The sequence below is a fragment of the Leuresthes tenuis genome, unplaced genomic scaffold, assembly GCF_036924035.1.
Source record: "Leuresthes tenuis unplaced genomic scaffold, fLeuTen1.0.hap1 SCAF_16, whole genome shotgun sequence".
NCBI lineage: Eukaryota > Metazoa > Chordata > Actinopteri > Atheriniformes > Atherinopsidae > Leuresthes > Leuresthes tenuis.
Window position 1 is genome coordinate 6,655,869 of NW_027325370.1, and position 6,000 is coordinate 6,661,868.

The following is a 6,000-nucleotide window of genomic DNA, read 5'->3' on the forward strand; positions in this document are numbered from 1 at the left end:
CACTTGGCGCTTTGAATTAGCTGTTTTTTTCCAGAGACATGATCATTCACCGTGCCACCAGTCCAAATATAACTCAAGGAAAAAAGTTCAAGAAGCTCAAGCTCAAACTCACCTGCTGGTTCCTAGCAAGGATCCTGAGCAACAACAGCATGATGCATAAACTTAGCATTGATAGGAGCGTTTGTGGAGCTGCAGAATGTCTGACACCACATAATGAAAGAAGAATAAAAAACCCTGGGTCAGAGTTGACTTCCGAGAGACTTTTTATGCCCAATGATGTTACCAGCTTGTTTATAATTAACCTAATTAGTTGGAACATGTTTATCCACCTGTTTCTTTTCCATTTTTACTTTTCCAGCCTTTTGTTGCCTTTGTCTTTCACATTCAGTATGTTTTCTGTTTTCTATTGTGAATAAAATATTGGTTTATGAGTTTCACAAATCTTCTCTTTCTTTTTACAATTCAAGCAGCCCAACATCTTGGGAGTTGGGGTTGCATTTAATTTTCCTTGTGCATGTTTGTGATTACGCATCTTAGCAGAAAGGTTTGGTTAAAACTTAGCCAGCTCTATCCAAACAAACTTAACCCCACAGTGTGGTTTAAACTGAGCTAATTTGAGATCTGTTAGTCAGAGTTCCCAGTGTCTCAGACCAGAAAACACTGCTTATTTTCTTAAGATTTTAAATTGTATTATTTCTGATGTATATTCTTGATGACTTATAGAGAAATGTGATATCTTATTTTGGAGAAAGGGGTTAGGATTGCAGGACTAGTCTGAGTCTGGTGTGTAAAAAACAAAAACAACTTCAGTTAGTTAAAGCGCTACCAGACTTTTTTTTTCTTTCAACATAAAAAACAATTCTTAGGAATTCTCGTGAATTGTCTATTTATTAGCAATATAATACAGCGGGATGATACAGACAGAAAAAAGATGATGATATTTTACTGAATATCCATTATACCGGTCCCGCTAATATTTGATTATGAGATGATAAGAACAAACAAATTTAAAAAACTCAACCTTTCAAAACAAGTGCCAGTGCCAAATGCATCTTTTAATCCTAGATGCAAATGTGTCTTCATAAATGTTGTTTCTCTTTTACAGTAGTGTCTTTTTTTTTATTGATTCAGCACAGTTTTAACAACAGGGCCCATTTTGTCAAAGCATTACACACAACCACACAATCAAGTAGCAGAACACCTCAAATCTTTTGCAAAATGATAAACTTCACCCAAATCTTTTGCAGTCATTTATAAACATGCTATTTTGGTGTCCTAGTCTACACATATTATTAATATCTAACACATTTTGAATGAGTTACAAACTACCAAGCTGAACATAAAACACCTGCATCATTTCCACTATTTATGAATAAGCAACTCTGCTATATGGAGACCAACTCCACAGAAAGACTCTGTTTCACTCCATATACTCAAGACAAGCAATACTGATTAATCAGAGCAAAAATATTCAGAACACCACTGGAAGCTTGACAAACACATTTGTAGAGACAGAAGTTTACAGTTGTTTCCTTTATCCATTACAATTACTGTAAAACAAAGAAACAGTTAAGCTGCAAATACAACAAAAAAAATGTTTAAAAAAAATCACAAAAACAAACAATACAGGAAAAAACAATATGTCTTTCTTTGCCTAGAGCTGGAGATCGTAAACCTTCCCATGGGAACCCATGCTGAGAAAAACCCTTTGACGGGGTTAAAAGAGGGAGATTATGGGTGAAAGTACCGGGTAGCAAAACGTTGCTGTTAATGACAGATGGAAAGATAAATGGAAAGATACACCGTCTCGGACAGCATAGTAATGCATCTGGTCCATTTAGTTTGCTGCTGAGGTGATACTTTGTAATTCATCTAAAAATGTGGGATGCGGACAGTTTAGTGAGGAGCCATTGTTGACATCATGATAGAGGACCCCATTTTAGTGTTATTGTTACCCTCAAATTGCACTGGTCCATTCACAAAAGCTCTGTGACCAGAAATGTTTCATATTTCTCCTCTGGCACCTTTCATTATTGTTGAACACATGTGAACTTAGACCCTGACTGATGTGTCTACAGCCAGGTGCTACCTGTCTGAACACCTGGTGGTTGTGTTTAACCCAGTGGTTCATGGGTACCAGTGCCCTGAAACAACAGGGAGGTGACATCATGACATATTGAGTGTGTTCTAAATTACTGTGAGTAGTGTTTTGAAAGAAGTTGTTCTTGTGTCAAGAGAGAAATAGCAGTGGCATCCAGGGACGTCATTATCGTGACTATCAACTGAAGAATACTATCAATTGAGGATCATGCAGCGCTCTGCCACCTTCAACAGACGACATGCGGTTGAGAGGGGTCTGATTGTGGGCTGAGCCTTGAAGAGATGGGCCTCTCTGCTGTGAGGAGGGCAGGATGAGTTTGGCACTCAGCCCTGTCTGGATACTGGAAAGAGTGAGATGTGAGAGGGGATGGTAGGAGATAAGTTCACTTCAGCTAACTCGATTCAGTACAGGCACATTGTCTGACGGCCTGTCATGACAGAGGGAGAATTAGAGATTGAGACTTTAATAAAAGGCAGCTGGATGCAATGGAAACCTCCCTCAGTTAGTTTTCACTCATACTTCTGGACTGAGCAGTATCATTTAGAGCAGTTGTATCTAATACTGTATTATACAAAAGTAATGTAACTAAGGAGGACGTTTCACTAATATATGTCAGTGTGAGCACATTAGTGTGTGTTTGTGTGTAGTCGCACTGGCAGCACTTGCAGTGACAGAGACAGATTAGGTGTCTGAGAGGGATAGATGGCCTTACAACCAACCTCCACTCACTCATTGAATGAGATAAAGCACAGCATTCACACACACACACACACACACACATCTGTACTCGACTGATGGCATCTAACCAGTTGCGTTGAGAAGTAACTCAACCTTTTACATGGACAAATAGGTGTGGATAAGGCCTGTGTCGGAATCTGCTGAAATTTGCAAATTCATCACAATTTTCAAACAAACAGATTAGAAGAAGACTGTTGTGGTATTCAAATGGACTTATAGGATTTGCCCATGTATACACTGCAGTGCTGCGAGAATTTCAGGAGGGCATGCGAGTGTGTGAGGGTCCCAAAACAGTGACAGGCCACTCCTCTACACACAGGGTTTCAACAAGCTCTTATCTCTCCTCTGTTCTCCTCATCCGTTCTCTTGTTTCTAACTCTTCTTACGTGGAGGAACCGGCTTAAGATCACATTTCTATCACAATGTACTTGCAATGCAACCTGTTTGTCAGAAAGAAAGTGGTGTATCACGTAGCCCCATTTATTTCAGGACATCAGCAGAGAGCAGAGCACAGGATTGTGTTCGTCTGTGTTTTCGTGCGTGTGTGTGTGTGTGTGTGCATGCGTGAGAAGATTTTCGGGTGACCTCAGTGGCCCAGGCTGCCTGTCTATAAGAGCTGGGGCTATTAGACCATCAGAAAGTGGGAGCATCCCCTCTTGCCATGGTGATAAGATCAAGGCATTCCGACAGCCAAAGCGGTCATTACCCTGTGCTCTAGCCCATAATGTCCCTCCATTTAAACACCCCGTTTCCATGGAAATGCAGCTGTGGCCGTTTAAGTCATTTCTTGGCCCCGCTGTCTCTCTGGGTCATTGACACACATGCACACAAACACACAATGCATCGACATGTCATTTGATAAACATTTACACATGCACACTGCTGTCAGGGGTTCTGTTACTCTCTCTTACACACCCTCTCACACACACAAACACAACAACACACACGCTTTGCTGTGTGGGTATCTGGCTCATGAGGGGTCGCGGCTGCTGGGACAGTGAGATGGAGACTGAGTCACTGCAGGACTGAGAGATGATACAGTAAGACAATCTGGAGCTGGCTGAGTCAGCATGCGGTTTGACAGAATTTAGCTTCAAACACACACATGGCCAAGGATTCTGAGAGAAGCCCATACACAAATGCACACAAATAGATCCATGCAAACCACAATCAGAACAGACAAACACCTCTGGTTGTTCGGAAGATTATGTGTCAAACAAACCCGACCCTTTGTCCTTCCAAATCCCTTTTTGGCCGTTTTAAGACTTTCCTTACTGTCTCTGTTAGGCAACTCCTTCACTCAGATACACAGACACGGACACAAACTAACCCTCTGAAACCCTCAAAAGCCACACAGTCTACATAAAACCCCTCATTGATGCTCCTGAGAAACTAATGTGTATATGGCGCTGCAAAGTTTTATCTTATTCAGTGATGATTTGTTTCCTGTCTTTTTTTTTATTTGATCATCAACATGTACAGTTTAAGATGGAAAAAACAAACTTAAAATGGAGCTAACCCCCTCATGATCGATGAAGCTCTGTCTTTGATGTTACTGTTCTGACTATCAGCTGCTCAACAACAGCTGTAGCAGCTGTACGTATTATAGTGAAGGGAAAATACTGCAACGAATGCCAAGACAATCAGCGGCGTCAGCCTGTCGAGGCGGATGGCCACCCTTCCTGAGTCTGGTCCTGCCAGAGGTTTCTTCCCGGTAAAAGGCAGTCGTTCCTCTGCACAGTCGCCATAGGCATGCTCAGGATGGGAGATTGGACTAGGAAATTGTTTTTCAATTGGCTCTGTATGAGTGAATTGGATTAATTTTTAAATTAATTAATTGGATTTGACTGGATTATGATCACAATGAACCGAACTCCAATTGGCTTGAATTGGACTATATCATTTAAGTGCTTTGATATTTGTTGTAATTTGGCGCTGTATAAATGAAACTGAATTTAATTTAATTGAACTGTACACAGTAAGCAAAAATGAGTCTGTGTTTCCTCCTTGTGGCCAAAAGGTGAATGCAGGGAAAAGAAAAACAACAACAACTTAAGAGTTAAAATGTGTCTCAGATAAATTTTGTTTTATTCATCAAAGTCAGACAAGAGCCAGATTACAGAGCCCATGCTCTTATTTCAAGAGTCATGTCTGTTTTAATGTACTGATGCATTATTCTCCATCTTACATCAAGACCACTGTCAAACACACACACCAGCTCGGCAGCGAAACTAAGATCACACCGAACTCAAAGTGATAAGCCACTATTTCTTCTGTGTCAGGGCGATAACAACCAGTCAGCCGAAGAATACATGCAGCAGAGGAAGAATCAGTGTTCATACCAGCAGGCACGCAGGCGCAAACGTCTACAACGAAAGTTAAAATTTTAATTATTGAGGGGTGCACTTTTAAATGACAGTCAGTATTATTTGTGCACTCGGTGTGCATCAGATTTCTCAGTCCAGGTTGGGGGAAATGAGCAAGGAAAGCCACTTCAAGACCTGAGTGGCCGTATGGGTTGTCTACTGCTGAGTAGATCTCTCCGACGTCTGTGCTGCTGAAGAAGCTCCTTTGGAATAAAACTGACCCGACTCATCCGTTGTGGAACAACAATTTTCTCTTGATCACCTCAGTCAGTCAGTCAGGATCACAGGAACAATTCAAGTTAAAGAAATACTCAAAAATCATTGTTCAGCTGAATCAGTGCTAAATGAGGAAGTCAGGTGACAAGAAAGAGATAAAATGATCTTCTAAAGACAGCAACGTGCAAGCAGGATGCATTTATTTAGACAATATCTACTTGCCCACAGCAGGAAAGATGGCGTAGTTTTTTTATCATGTTAGAACTGATGGTATTTAGATAATCTGAGGTATTTAATGGTGTATTTATGTTTATCAAAGAAGAAAAAAGACCTCTTTGATTATTCAGTCTCAGTTAAGTGAATGCAGTCATTGTTTAGGAGAATGTATCTATTAAAACTAGTTTAGTTCCAGGAAATAACCACTTTAAAGGTATAAACGGAGCCCAAATTAAGAGAGTGTTTGAGTTTGGAGTTTTGGACAGTGTTTGAGTTTGCAGAAATTTTCCCATTATTTTGAAACATTTCTTCCACATTTAATGGCCCATATGGCATGCCCCCGTTTTTCATGTACGGATCAGC